The sequence below is a fragment of the Myxine glutinosa genome, chromosome 10 (assembly GCF_964187855.1).
Source record: "Myxine glutinosa chromosome 10, kmMyxGlut1.1, whole genome shotgun sequence".
Classification (NCBI taxonomy): Eukaryota; Metazoa; Chordata; class Myxini; order Myxiniformes; family Myxinidae; genus Myxine; species Myxine glutinosa.
The window spans coordinates 94,638,788-94,654,456 of record NC_136270.1 but is presented as its reverse complement, the minus strand read 5'-3'; the positions used below and the strand labels follow the sequence as shown (position 1 = coordinate 94,654,456).

Here is a 15,669-nt window from a genome sequence, read left to right as displayed (position 1 = left end):
TGGACGTCTGTCCGGGGGTGTGGCTTAGTCCGTTTGCAGAGGAGCTCCACCCATAGCTCCACCCATTCTTGGAGAGGCTTCATGTAAACAAATATCCACCATTTTATTAACTCGAATAGCTTTGAGGCCTGTTTAGTTAGGCCCGTGCTGTCTTTCTCTCTCACACAGGTTTATTTCAATTCTAATTCGATATATCATTTCATTTTTAACAGTCGCTAACATAGTGTCAGACTCGGTTGAAAAAAAACGGGAAGAGAATCCCAAGAAAGTTTCCGTTTATAGAACGAAATGATTTCTCAAAGGCCTGTAAACGAAACGCCCATTTTATCGAATTCACCATCTGATTTAATTTTTATCGATGGTTTTAGACTCGGTGTCAGAAATAATTGAGAACATTCATGCACACACGGGAAATTGCCGAGATATATTTATAAAAATCGCGCCACGATGATACACGAAAATACACCGCCTAAAATAACATTCGGGGAAAATGTCGACATATATTAAAAATTCGCTTTTTCTTTTCCGTTAACATTTATTACTTTTACGTTTTATGAGAGTCGGCACAAAAACGACATGTATGTCTTCGTTCTTTCTTATTTCATTCAACATTATTATCCGGAAGTAAAATATGTTTCAGGAAATTACCGAGAGATATTCACTGATCTCTATAATAACTGGATGGGTGGACTAATGGTGATTGGCCTATTCTCGTTGAGGCAACAGGAAGTGACCTGGCGCCATCTTGACACCCCCAAAACAATCGTTCATTCGACTTGTTGCGTGCTTGCGGACCTGGTGAATGCTGCCATAAAAGCTAGATATTTATAGTAATTTTGGATTGCAAATCAACTCTTTTAAGAATTTTATTGTGACAAGCGACAGGATGCCTGCGTGCGTTTCGTTTGGTTGTACAAACCGCGATGAGCGCAACAAAAGAGAGAAAGGAGTGACTTTCCATCAGTAAGTTTTAAATTTTTTCTTCATGACTTTGATTTTCAATGTCTGTCGGGCCTTGTCGTCAGGCTCACGTAGCCCTAGCGGACCGCATATTGTGAATTGTCATTGATGAAATATTAACCTGCACAGTGACATTGCCCGGGTCTGCTAGTTCGCTAGGACTAAGTTGACCAGCAATTGTATAATTTATGCACTAAAATGTAATTGTTGACTGTTTATTCATTTGTGGAATGACTCTTTGACAGTGATCTCAATGTATCAGCGTACAGAGGCACATATTAGAGCAGGAAATATTTAATTGCATGGGTTTATCCCTGGTCTGTTCTAACTTGTTATAACAGATCTTCAACTTGCAGAACTGCTGTTGATAATCAGGCAAAGAACAAAATAATTTTGGCCTAGCAGCAAACAAAAATACAGACTATAATTTCAAATTTTACTTTTATTTTTATGTCAACCGACAAGTATTGTTTATAGTAAATTTTGTTCTCCCTGTGTGGGAATTCCCATTTTCATTTTATCATGACCGACTATTGTTATATTTCATGACAACATCTGTCAACCAATGCAAGGATGACGTTAACAGAATGTATTTGGCATGCAGGTTCCCACACTGTGATCCAGAAAGGCTACGGAGGTGGGTGTTGAACACAAAGAGGGACAAGTGGCTACCTAATTCAAGATCACGTCTCTGTTCCGACCATTTCACAGACGACAGTTTTGACAGGACTGGTCAAACAGTTCGTCTGAGGCCAAATGCAGTTCCCACCATTTTTGGATTTCCTGACCACCTTCAGAAGGTAAATGCAAATGTCATGATCTCATGAGTACATTTTCAACAACAAATTAAGTTTCATGTCTTTTGTCATTTGATGTTAGCTGATGTAATTGCTATCGATTTCACTGCATTACACAAGACGATGTGAATTCAGCAGTCTCAGGATGCCTTCTTGAGACGATTCCAACGCAATCAGCCTTGTGTTTCTATGTCAATTAGTTCCTGAGATATTACGCAAAATGTGATTCTAAGGTTTTTTGAGATCCTGATCTCGTACAGCTCGTATTATAAAGCACCAGAGCATTTGTAAAGTTGTTCTGGATAGATATATACTGGAATATAATTATTTTTAATATTTAATTTCCAGAAAGCTACAACTCGCAGACAAACCAAAGTCAGGAACGACTGCACCACTGAACCAGGCTCCAGCACAGAGTCCACTCAACCTGATCCAACATCTGAGTCCATGTGCCACCAAGACCACTCCTATGCCACGATGGCATCTCCAAGAAAATTGAAACACAAATTGGATGACGCCAGTGCTCAGCTGCAAAGTTGCAATAAGAAACTAAAACTTGAAAAGCAGAAAACAAGGCGTTTGTTGCAAAAAGTGAATGATATGAGTGTGGTTGTGACATCTTTGCGTGATAAGAACTTGATCACCACAAATTGTGCGGAAATGTTGGAGACAACATTCAGTGGTATTCCAAAAGAAGTCATGAAGAGAATTCTGAGCAATACGAATAAATCTGCATCCTATCCAGAGGAACTAAGATCATTTGCTATGACTCTTCAGTTTTACTCCAGTAAAGCATATGACTATGTGAGAGAGTCTTTTGATTTGGCCTTGCCACATCCACGTCAAATTAGGTCATGGTACAAGGGCATCGAAGGAGATCCAGGTTTCACCAAGGCTGTATTTAATGCCCTACAAATGCGCGCCAAAGACTATGCAAGCCAAGGGAAGGAGGTTGTGTGTGCCATCATGTTTGATGAGATTGCAATTCGCAAGCATGTTGAATTCGCCAATGGAAGATACCATGGATATGTCGACATCGGTAGTGGGAAATTTGATGATTCTACACCGGTGGCAAGAGATGCTCTGGTGTTCATGGCCGTATCGGTGAATGAATCTTGGAAAATACCCTTGGGATATTTCCTCATAGTTACCATGAATGGCGAGCACCGCGCTAATGTTGTCACGGAATGCTTTCACCATCTACATGAGGCAGGTGTTCGAGCCGTCTCGCTTACATGTGATGGACCTTCTTGTCACCTGGCCATGATGCGTTGTTTGGGTGCAAAAATCGATGTCACTGCATTGGATCCATCTTTCGCCCATCCAGCTGATCCAACCCAAAGAGTGCATGTGATTCTAGATGCCTGCCTCAACAGCTGTTGCGGAATGCATTGGCAGACGGTGGACTTTTCCAGACCAGTGATTGCAGGACTGTAAGGTGGCTGTACATTGAAGAGTTGAACGCTCTCCAAAAATCCGAAGGACTTCGTCTTGGAAATAAACTGAGGAGTGCTCACATACAGTGGAAGAAGCAGAAGATGAAGGTAAATCTCGCTGCGCAAGTTTTCAGTGCCAGTGTTGCTGATGCATTGCAATACTGCAATGAGGGTCTCCAACTGCCACAGTTCAAGGGATGTGAAGCGACAGTGGAATTTATCAGGCACATCGACAGTGCCTTTGATGTGTTGAACAGCAGAAATCCCCTTGGGAAAGGCTTCAAAGCACCTATGAGGAAAACCAACAAAGACAGATGGTGGAAAATAATGGAAGGAGCCAAAGAATTCCTCCTCAGTCTGAAAGATAGATCAGGCTCTCCGATGCATCTCGGTCCTCGGAAGACAGGGTTCATTGGTTTTATTGTTAGCATGGAGAGCACAATCAACTTGTTCTCTGAACTTGTTGATTCACCAAATGCCCCTCTGACATATCTCCTGACATACAAATTCAGTCAGGATCACATCGAACTATTCTTTGCAGCTGTACGGGCACGAGGTGGCTTCAACAACAATCCCACAGCGAGACAGTTCAAGGCGGCGTATAAGCGCCTTCTGGTCCGACATGCAGTCAAGAACGGAACAGGAAATTGTGCAATCTTGGACAGAACTGATGTTCTCCACATTGACAACGTATCGCAATCCACAGTTAACGTGGCAAGAAAATATGACCTGCTCATCAGAGATCCCACTGCAGATGAACATGATTATGCAGATACACCGAATTTTGAGGAGGTGTCAGAGTACAAAGAAGCTGCTGTCAACTACATTGCTGGTTTTGTGGTACGCATGATGCGGAAAAGAACAAGTTGCATGCAGTGCACGAAAGCATTGGGTGCTATCAATGGAGAGAGCCACCAGTTTGTGGCCATGCAGGACCGTGGAGGCCTGGAGAAGGCATCCTCAAGCATCGTCTCCGTATGCATGGAAACTGAGAAATGTTTTCAACGTATGATGAAAATATCGGATGGAAAACTTCCACAAGGTCAAGGAATCTGTTCCGCAGTGGCAAGGAGTGTACTAAAAAACTCATCTGCAATGAATCTTTTTCCTGATCTCCATTCGCACCAGTTCGATACAGCAGTGGAAGACAACCACATCCACAAGCTGGTGACCATGGCTTCATCCTGCTACAGCAAAATAAAGCTTTTCCACATGGGAAAAGAACACACAGAAATTATTACTGGTGATAAAGTGCGAAAGCAAATGTCAAGATTAGTGCTGTTCAAGCATCAGTGAATTGAATCTAGTTGTGTGTTTTGTGCACTGATCTCTATAATAACTATAGAGATCAGTGGTTTGCGTCCATGTAGTGTTCTTCATTGTGAACTTCAGTATTTTGTGGAACATTAATGTCCACAAGTCCTGTTTATATACTGTCAAATGTGACATGGATGTTGTATATGTTTGTTATTACTTACCTAGTTAATATGGTGACATCATTTTTGCACATGTAATTTTTATTTGCACAAATATTTGGGTTTGTTATTATTGTTTCAGTGAAAGTTGCATCTTGCCAAATTTATTAATAATTCCTATACATGTGTTTTGTAATTACTTTGTTTCATTTTGTAATTGTTGGAATCTCGCTCTTGATGTATTGGTACTATATCTACAAGACAAATTCTTTTGCACAATAAATCATACAATAAATTTGTTATAAATAATAATTAAGTTTTTTTGCTGCATTTTCCAAGATTGTTCAAAAGTATGTTAAAATGCTTGTTTGAATGGCGTTTTAAGCTGAACTTAACCTTGTAATTCACTTCGGATACACTGAATAACAACATCTTCTCAATCCATGTATACATCATTATGATAAATTTTCAGATATCTGACGCTGAATAGAAACCAAAATGCACCTCCTCATTTAACTGAAACTTAGACAATTATTAATGAGGATAACCTGGAGTTGGCAAGAACAAACAACCTATAGTAACCATAACTATTATACACTATATACACCATATGAAGTAGGTGCAATTTATGTTTTAATATAGCACTGGTTCTGTTATGAAACACGTATTTGAATGCGTTGCTAATGAACATCCGCAAAGTGAGTTGGACAGTTCTCACTAAAAGCCTAAAATTTATCCTTCCAAAGCGTTTTGATATTCAAGTATGATTCAAGCGCTATATAAAACATCATATTATATATCTTTTATGTTTATTATAATAATAGTTATTGTCATTTGGGTGCAGTGTTTGGTGACGGTCATCGTATAGTTAGTACAAGGCATCGCTCTTTTTGGGGGTTCCAAGATGGCGGCGGTTTTGCATCATCCAATGAGGCGTCTCCGCCCATCCAGTTATTATAGAGATCAGTGGAGATATTTCTTCGTTTTTATTTCATTAGTTACTAGCAGAAGTACCCAGCGTTTCCGGGCGGGGGAGTGGGGAAAAGCACGTACACTTTAAACATGTATGTACATGTGGGATGTGGGATATATACATGTGGGACATGTGTGTGTGTGTGTGTGTGTGTGTGTGGGTGTACATGTGTGTGGGTGTGGGTGTACGTGTGTGTGTGTGTGTGTGTGTGTGTGTGTGTGTGTGTGTGTGTGTGTGTGTGTGTGTGTGTGTGTGTGTGTGTGTGTGTGTGTGTGTGTGTGAATAAGAGAGAGACAAAATTGTGAGGAACAGAAATGAAAAAACGAGATGTGTGTGTGTGTGTGTGTGTGTGTGTGTGTGTGTGTGTGTGTGTGTGTGTGTGTGTGTGTGTGTGTGTGTGTGTGTATATATGTGTTTGGGTGTACGTGGGTGTATGTGTGTGTATGTATGTGTGTGTATATATGTGTGTGGTTGTACGTGTGTTTGTGTGTGTATATGTGTGTATGTGTGTGTGGGTGTGCACGCACATGCATTCACATATTATCAGAAGTAAATACGTTGTGTAGATTACATCATTTGTGCATCTGATAAATTGCCAGTAACAATTTTGTGAAACTGAATGTGCAGCATCGAACTCAATATGTCGAAATGTCACACACGTCCATGCCCGTGGGATTCCCATGGGTGACCCCACTATATTTCTTCGTTTTTATTTCATTCAACATTATTATCCGGAAGTAAGGGTTCACATGTTCATTTCACGTGTGCAAAAACAAACTCCATTTCACGTGTGCATGGACATGAAACACAGATAGGAAATTGCTAAGAGATATTTCGTTCGAAGCAATTATACACCGCCCAAATAAAATATTTCACCGATGCACCGAGCGAATTTCAGCGAATTTCACCGAGTTTCAGGAAATTACCCAGAGAGAGATATTTCTTCGTTTTTATTTCATTAGTTACTTGCAGAAGTACCCAGCGTTGCCGGGTGGGGGAGGGGGGGAGGGCACATACACTTTAAACATGTATATACATGTGGGATGTGGTGTGGGTGCTGGGGCACACACGTTAAACAAAGGTAGGCCACAACGCTTTGGGTTAGGTCGAGCTCTTTATTAGATGCTCACTCATCAGCACTGCCGTGCTCGGGGCTGCGAGCCCGCGTGTATATCCGGAGGCCACGCCTCACTTGGGGCGTGGCCGAGACCCACTGGTGCGCGGAATTATGTCACTGCGCCAGCGAGCCATCGTGTCCGCCACACGCGCCCCCCCAGAATTCCCGCGCACCTGAAGGGTCAGCTTGCGGGGCAACCGGATGACCCGGCTGAAGCGCCCCCTGGTGGCTGGCGGCGGCTGGGGTGCCGGGATGCCATCTGGGATGCCTCTGGCGGCATCTGGGATGGGTGCAGGGCAGGGGGGTGGCGTGACGGCAGGGTTGGGCGGTGCCGGGGGTCCGCCCGCCGGGGGGCAGCCCCGACGCGGGGGCAGAGCCGCTGGCGGGGGGTGGTCCAAGTCGAGGTGGGCCGGCTTGAGGCGGTCCACGGAGACGCGGTCAGGAGTACCGCCGATGTCCAGGTTGAAATGCTTCGCCCCGGTCTCCAGCACGTGGAAGGGCCCGTCGTACGGGGGCCGCAGCGGTGTCCGGTGGGCGTCGTGGCGGACGAACACGTACTCCGCCATGCGAAGCTCCGGGGCGACATGCATTGGCGGGCAACCGTGGTGCGCCGTCGGCACCGGGGCGAACCTCCGGGCGGTCTCCTGCAGGGCGGAGCACTGCTGCGCCGCGGACCATGGTGCCGTGGAGTCGGGGAGGAACTGGCCTGGCACCCGCAGCGGTTGTCCGAAGACCAACTCCACCGTGGATGTGCGCAGGTCGTCCTTGGGCGCCGTCCTGAGGCCAAGCATGACCCAGGGGAGCCTGTCGACCCAGCCGCCGTCGCGGAGGCTGGCCCGGATCGCGGCCTTCATGGCGCGATGGAAGTGCTCGCACAGGCCGTTGGCCTGGGGGTGGTAGGCCATGGTGCGGTGCAGCTGGACGCCGAGCCCCCGCGCTACCGCCCCCCAGAGCTCCGAGGTGAACTGGGGGCCACGGTCGGACGAGATGTCCGAGGGGGCGCCGAACCGGGCAACCCAAGTGGCGATGAACGCCTGCGCAACATCCGCCACCGTCGTTGCTGCCAAAGGCACGGCCTCCGGCCACCGGGTGGTGCGGTCCACCATGGTGAGGACGTGGGTGAAACCCCGCGAGGGGGGCAGAGGTCCCACCAAGTCCACGTGAACGTGGTCGAACCGACGTTCGGGCACAGTAAACGGGGCCAACGGGGCCAACGGGGCCTGGGTGTGGCGGTGAACCTTCGCGCGCTGGCACGCGAGGCACGTCCTGGCCCAATCGCGGACGGCCTTCCGGAGGCCATGCCAGACGAACTTGTCGGCGACCAGCTTCTGGGAGGCCTTCGTGCGCGGGTGGGACAGGCCGTGGATGGCGTCAAAAACCCGGCGCTGCCAGCCAGCGGGCACGATGGGGCGAGGCCGGCCGAGGGAGACGTCGCACAAGAGGGCCGTGCCCGCGCCGTTGAACGGCACCTCGGTGACGCGGAGGCCCGTGACGGCGGTCCGAAAAGCCTGGACAGCGGGGTCGGCGGACTGGTCCGCCGCCATCCGAGCACAGTCGATCCCAAGGTGGACCGCGTGGGCGACAGACCGGGAAAGGCAATCCGCCACTGGGTTGTCCTTCCCCGCGACGTGCGGGATGTCCATCGTGTACTCGGACACGGCCGAGAGGTGACGCTGCTGCCGGGCCGACCACGGCTCAGCGACCTTGGCCATCGCGAAGACCAGGGGCTTGTGGTCGACGAAGGCCGCGAACGGGCGGCCCTCGAGCAGATGGCGGAAGTGCCGGACCGCCAGGTGGAGCCCGAGCAGTTCGGGGTCGAAGGTCTGTACCGCCGTTCGTGCGGGTGGAGCTGCCGGCTAAAAAACGCCAGCGGCTGCCAAGCTCCCTTCACCCATTGCTCGTGCACCGCACCCACCGCATAGTCCGACGCGTCGGTGGTGAGAGCGATCGGTGCATCAGGCGCCGGGTGCGCGAGCATGGTGGCGTTAGCCAAGGCGAGCTTCGCGCCCGCGAACGCCACGTCCATCTGCTCGGTCCAGGCAACGTCGCCTTTGCCCGGCTTCCCCCGGAGGGCCCCGTGCAGGGGGCGCAGGAGCTGGGCGATGCGGGGCAGGAAACGGTGATAAAAGTTCACCATGCCCAGGAACTCCTGGAGCCCCTTGATCGTGCGGGGGTGCGGAAAACCCCTGACCGCCTCCACCTTGGCCGGTAAGGGGATGGCCCCGTGCCTGGTGACGCGGTGCCCCAAAAAGTCGATTTCGGTGACGCCGAACCGGCACTTGGCGGGGTTGATGATCAGGCCATGCCGGCCCAGGCGTTCGAAGAGCGTGCGGAGATGGCGGAGGTGCTCCTCACGGGACGCGCTTGCGACGAGGATGTCATCCAGGTAGACGTACAGTCGTACACGAAGTCCAAGTCGCGCAAGACGCTGTCCATCAGCCGCTGGAATGCCTGGGCCGCATTCTTCAACTCGAAGGGCATCCGCAGAAACTCGAAGAGGCCGAATGGTGTGATGACGGCCGTTTTCGGTATGTCCTCCGGCCTGACGGGGACCTGGTGGTATCCGCGGATGAGGTCCACCTTGGAGAAGAGGGACATTTTCGCAAACCGGGCAGAAAAGTCCTGGATGTGAGGGACTGGGTAGCGGTCGGGGGTGGTAGCATCGTTGAGGCGGCGGTTGTCTCCGCACGGCCGCCACCGCCACCGCCGCCGGGCTTGGGCAGAATGTGCAGCTGCGATGCCCATGCGCTGTTGGAGCGCCGGATGATGCCCAGTCGCTCCAGCGTGGCGAACTCCAGCGCCACGGCGAGCTTCGCCGGGTCGAGGCGGCGCACCCGGGCGTAGACCGGTGGCCCGACTGTGGGGATGTGATGCTCCACCCCGTGCTTGACGGCCACCGCCGAGAAGGTGGGCCGCATGAGGGCCGGGAAACTGGCGAGGAGGCGGGTAAACACGTCCGCTGCCGGAAGCGTGCAGACCAACCTCGCCGGGACCGAACCGCTCAGCAAGCCGCTTGGCGAGCCGCTCGGTGAGCCGCCCAGGGAGCTGCTCAACGAACTGCTCAGCGCGCAAGCAAGCGAGCTGAAGGTTTCGGCTTGGACCAGGCGTCTGTGCCTCACGTCCACCAACAGCCCATGCGCACAGAGGAAGTCCGCTCCGAGTAGGCCCATGGGGACACTGGCGGTAACGAACGACCACTGAAAGCACTGCCTCCTGAACCGCAGCGAGAGACAACGCTTCCCGAACGTGCGGATGGGTGTGCCATTGGTGGCAAGCAAAGCGGGGCCCCGGCCCCCAGCTTGCTTGTCGGACGCGGAGGCCGGGAGGATGCTCACCTGCGCTCCCGTGTCGCACAGGAAGCGACGACCCGAGGAGGTGTCTGTTATGAACAGAAGGCTGCCCGTATGGCCGACGCTCATGGCAGGAAGCGCGCGCCGGCCAGGCCGTTTCCCGACCTGCCAAAAGTACAAGGCGGGCGGCAGGACCTGGCCTTGTGGCCGAACCTGGTATGGAAGTGGCACCAGGTCTGGCCCGGTGGTGGTTGTCGTGCCGGTTGTGACGACGGTGGTGGGCGGGGTGTGGCGGCGGCCACGCGCGGATCCGAACAACCCGCGCCGTGTTCGGGAGGATCTGAACGCCATGCCACGTGGCGATCCGAACCACTCGCACCATGCGCGGCGCCGGGATCCACAACGGCCGCGCTATATGCCGGCCGCGCGTCGTGGGCTGCGAAAAACTTGTCCGCCTCCCTGGCCAGGGCGCGCGGTTCCGTAATGGTCGAACCGGCCAGCGCGAGCCGTACCTGTACAGGTAGCTGGCGGAGCAAGAGAGCACGGAAGAGGAAATCCGCGTGGCCGTCGCCGAGCAGGGACAGCATGTAATCCATGCGGGCGGACGGTCGTGTGTCGCCGAGGACGGGAAGGTCCATAAGACGGTCAGCGCGGTCGGCCTCTGTGAGGCCAAACGTGTCGAGGAGAAGTCGCTTGAGCGCCGCGTACTTGCCCTCGTCCGGCGGGTGCTGCAGGAAGGACACGACTCGGGCGGCCGTGCCGGATCCAAGGGCAGCAACCACGTAAAAGTACCTCGTGTCGTCTGCCGTGATGCCCCGGGTGTGTGTGTGTGTGTGTTTGTGTGGGTGTGTGAATAAGAGAGAGACCGAATTGTGAGATACAGAAATGAAAAAACGAGGTGTGTGTGTGTGTGTGTGTGTGTGTGTGTGTGTGTGTGTGTGTGTGTGTGTGTGTGTGTGTGTGTGTGTGTGTGTGTGTGTGTGTGTGTGTGTGTGTGTGTGTGTGTGTGTGTGTGTGTGTGTTATTGTGAAACTGCATGTGCAGGTGCAGCATCTAACTCAATATGTCGAAATGTCACACACGTCCATGCCCGTGGGATTCCCACGGGTGACCCCACTAGTACATAATTAATTGATGTAAATTATAACTTTAAAAAGTTGTTTTAAGTTATTTTATTGAGAAATATGTTATTTGTATTGAAAATCATTGTACATAATATTTACCAATATCTTCAGTAACTGATTTTGGGTTTATATTTTGTTGGCAAATTGTTCAAACAAAAATGACTTGAATAACACCAGGTGCTTCACGAATCAGCATCTTGCGAAAACAGGTTTCCCTTAACAATAGTGTTTTAAATAGGAGATGCATTCCTGAAGTATGCCAAAAATCAGGGCTTTTCCCAAAATGAAAGTTCTGAAAAGCATAAATTTGTGCTTATATATAATAATAAATGTCAGTGTGTATCAGTCAGATGAGACTTTGGTGTGAGATGGTGTGAGAAATGTGAAAGGATTTTGGTGTGAGCACATATGGTGTGAGAAATGGAGAAGGTGAAAGGATTTTGGAGTTTGCTGATGGAGCTGATTTGTTGATTTGTAATACTCAGTTCCAGAAAGAGGACAATAAGCTTGTTACATACACATCAGGTGGGTCGACGACAACCGTTGACAACCGTTGACACCTGATGGTGCGTCGGCGAGATAGGGGGCACCTCCGGGACACAAAGGTGATCCCGGGGGAGGAGGCTGTTTCACAGCACCACTTGGTTGTCTGCGACATAAGGGTGAAAGGTGCGAGGAGAGCTCGGCGGGTGAAGTACCAACCGAGAATGAAGGTGTGGAGGTTGAAAGAGGTGACAGTAAGGGAGGCATTAAAAGAGAGGCTGAGTAGGGTAGAGGATGATGTGGTTGAGCTTGAAAGTGGTTGGATGTCAATGAAAGCTAGTCTGTTGGGAGCCGTTGGTGAGGTATGTGGATGGACAAAAGGACCACTGAGGCACTCGGAAACATGGTGGTGGGATGATGAGGTTGGAAAGAGGATTGACGAGAAGAGGAAGAAGTTCAAGGAGTGGCAGAAGGCGAAGGGTACGGGAGCAGAAACAGCAGAGCATGAAAGTTATAAGGCAGCCAGGAAGGCTGCAAAGAAAGAGGTAGCAAAGGCGCAGGAGGCATGTAGGAAAATGTTCGGAGAACGCTTGGATTCGGAAGAGGGTCAGAAAGCAGTATTCAGGATTGCAAAGCACATAGCGAAAGACAGGTGTGATGTGATGGGGGTGAGTTGCTTGAAGGATGAAGTGGGACAAATCGTTGTCGACCCAGATGGAATTAAAGGAAGATGGAAAAGATATATGGAAATGCTGTTGAATACAGAGAATGAATGGGATGGCAACATAGAGAGTAACCCAGTTTTAGGACCGGCAGAGAAGATAACTGAGAAGGAAGTTGAGGAAGCGATAAAAGCAATGAAGAGTGGAAAAGCGGGAGGGCCGACGGGAGTTGTGGGAGATATGTTGAAGGCAGCAGGAAGTTGGGGTGTGAAGAGAATGACAGAGATCTGTAATCTGGTGGTGAAAGAAGGCCGCATTCCAGTGGATTGGGAACTGAGTACCCTCGTCCCTCTATACAAGGGGAAAGGTGACCCTCTGGAGTGTGGCTCGTACCGAGCGATAAAGTTATTGGAGCATGGAATGAAGGTATTGGAAAGGGTGTTGGAGAGGAGGATAAGGAAGAAAGTGAAGATCGATGAAATGCAGTTTGGATTTATGCCAGGAAGAGGAACGACAGATGCGCTTTTCATTGTGAGGCAGTTGCAGGAGAAGTACATGGATAAGAGGAAGAAGTTGTTTTTTGGGTTTGTTGATCTGGAGAAAGCATTCGATAGGGTTCCACGCAAAGTATTGACATGGGCATTGAGGAAGTTAGGAGTGGAGGAATGGTTGATCAGAGTAGTGATGGCAATGTACAAAAGAGCACGCACAGCTGTAAGGACGAAGGACGGGAACAGTGGTGAGTTTGAGGTGAAGGTGGGAGTGCATCAGGGGTTGGTACTAAGTCCACTACTATTTGTAGCTGTGATGGAGGTGCTGGCTCAGACCGTAAAGGAGGGTTTACCGTGGGAGTTGTTGTATGCAGATGATCTGGTGTTGATTGCGGAAAGTATGGATGGACTGAAGGAAAAGATGAACAAGTGGAAGGAATGTATGGAGACAAAAGGTCTGAAGGTGAATATCGGAAAGACAAAGGTGATGGCAAGTGGTAAAGCATGTGGTGAGGTGGAAAGAACTGGGAAGTGGCCGTGTGCTGTGTGCAGGAAGGGTGTCGGAGTGAACTCCATTCAATGTACAATGTGTGCTGAGTGGGTTCATCAAAAATGTAGTGGTCTGAGAGGGTCATTAACCAGTGTGGCAGCTACATTCAAATGTAAGGTGTGCACAGAGGGAGCTGCAGATGGAGGAAATGTTGAGTTGGATCTTGGAGACGGCGTGAAGCTGGAAGGTGTGAAAACATTTTGCTACCTCGGAGACATGCTGAATGGAGAAGGTGGATCAGACTCGGCAACGGTTGCTCGAGTGAGATGTGCATGGAAGAAGTTTCGGGAACTGAGTGGCGTGCTGATGAGGAGGAGAGTGTCGCTGAAGCTGAAGGGAAAGGTGTATGCTGCATGTGTGAGAAGTGTTATGATTTATGGGAGCGAGACATGGGTAATGAATGTAGAGCAGCAACGAAGGCTGGAAAGGGTGGAAATGCGAATGGTTCGATGGATGTGCGGAGTATCGTTGAGAGAGAGGAAGACAAATGATGAATTGCGAAAGATGATGGGAATATTGCCTGTGATTGATGCTGTGAAGAGGAACAGGTTGAGATGGTTTGGTCATGTATTGAGGAAGGATGAAAGTGACTGGTTGAGAAGAGTGATGGAAGTTAATGTAGAAGGAAGTAGAGGACGGGGAAGACCGAGAAAGACTTGGCTAAAGATGCTGGAAGAAGAAATGCGGGCAAGGGGGTTAACAAGGAGAGATGCAGAAAATAGGGCAAAATGGAGAAGATTGTCATGGGGACCGCAAGGCTAACCCCCGCTCTAGCAGGGAACATGGCCTTAAAATGCATGTTGTTGTTGTTGTAGTGTGTATCAGTCAGGTTTGTGTGTGTGTGTGTGTGTGTGTGTGTGTGTGTGTGTGTGTGTGTGTGTGTGTGTGTGTGTGTGTGTGTGTGTGTGTGTGTGTGTGTGTGTGTGTGTATGTATATATATACAGATATATATATATATATATATGTATATATATATATATATATATATATATATATATATGTATATATATATAGATATATATATATATATATATATAAATTATATATATATATATATATATATTGTTACGGACACGGCTAGGATGTTGTTTGCCGAGCGGATGGCCGCCGCGCCCGAACAGTTACCCCGACTAACCCGATTCCTGAACGTTGGCCAAAATCGCGCCACAGATATTCAATGGGGAAAATACTAAAACGAAGGATGTAAAGTAGAAAGAAAGACAAAGGGTAAGTAATACCAATATAATTTATTTCTATTTACACCCAAAAGTAACCAAGGAGAAGGAAGGATAATAAAATAATTTACAGAAGAATCAAAGAGACACAGTGAAAATCGCTAGCTTATCTAAACAGGCTTAATTAATACCCTGGACAGAACAAACAAAGACGGACTCACACGGGGAATTGCAGAGTGGATTGGCTGGAAGGAGGTGGGTGGCTGGAGGGGGAGGAAGGTACGGAGCTGGCTGGAGCTTGATCCCGCACGGGACGTCGGGCTGGACCTCGACGGCCGCCGATGCCACCGATCCTGTCGTGTGTGCGGGGTAACGGGTCGGAGCTGCTTGGTGGAGCCAACGCTGCTGGTGAGGGGCCTGGCGTGACGGGTTCTCTCTCCCTCTCTCACAAACTCCAGGACTCTTTCTCTCTTTGCTTCGCTTCGCCCCTTCTCTCCTCTCTCTTTCTTAGTCCAACCCAGTCCAACAACTTCCTCTCTTGCTTGGTCCAACTCTTAGTCCCACTCAGTCCAACTCTTAGTCCAACAACAACTTCCTCTCTTGCTTTTGCGCGCGCTCTATATAGCGCCTCAGGCGATCAAGCCGCTGGTGTCCAGGACACGCCCATCGGTCAGCTCGCCTCGGCCCTGATTGGTCGGCATGGCCCTCTGGCTCCGCCCTTGATGACGAAGGGCGGGCACGCCCAGGAGTCGGCAGCTCCTCCCCCTTCTTCTCCAAGCCGACCTCATGGCGAATGGAGTCGCGGAGGGAACAGTTGGCAATTGTTGGAAGGGGAATGTGAATGAAAGGGGATCTATTCTTATTTCACTTGGTGCAATGGAGTATTTAAATTAATGGAAGACAAATCCTTAGCCTAATACACATAATAAGGATATAACTACTGAACAGGGATATATGGTGTCCTTCGTGTATGCTTTATGGAATTAACTATGGGAACGCCCTTTGACCTTTATACAACAGACTGGAGGCAGGAGGGTCCAGAATAAAGCAATAATAAAAAAACCCAATAAAAAACACAATCCTCATATCCACAACAATATATATATATATATATATATATATATATATATATATATATATATGTGTGTGTGTGTGTGTGTGTGTGTGTGTGTGTGTGTGTGTGTGTGTGTGTGTG

At 49.3% G+C, this 15,669-nt stretch overlaps 1 long non-coding RNA gene across 3 annotated transcripts in view; it reads left to right on the top strand.

Annotated features, from left to right (window-relative positions):
- LOC137433946 (uncharacterized) overlaps positions 1–15,669 on the top strand; it is a 737,502-nt gene that overhangs the window by 296,343 nt on the left and 425,490 nt on the right. For all 3 annotated transcript variants that reach the window (XR_013624782.1, XR_013624783.1, XR_013624784.1), the window contains exon 3: positions 1,565–1,760. This is a non-coding gene — a long non-coding RNA (uncharacterized LOC137433946). The remainder of the gene's footprint in view (positions 1–1,564; positions 1,761–15,669) is intronic.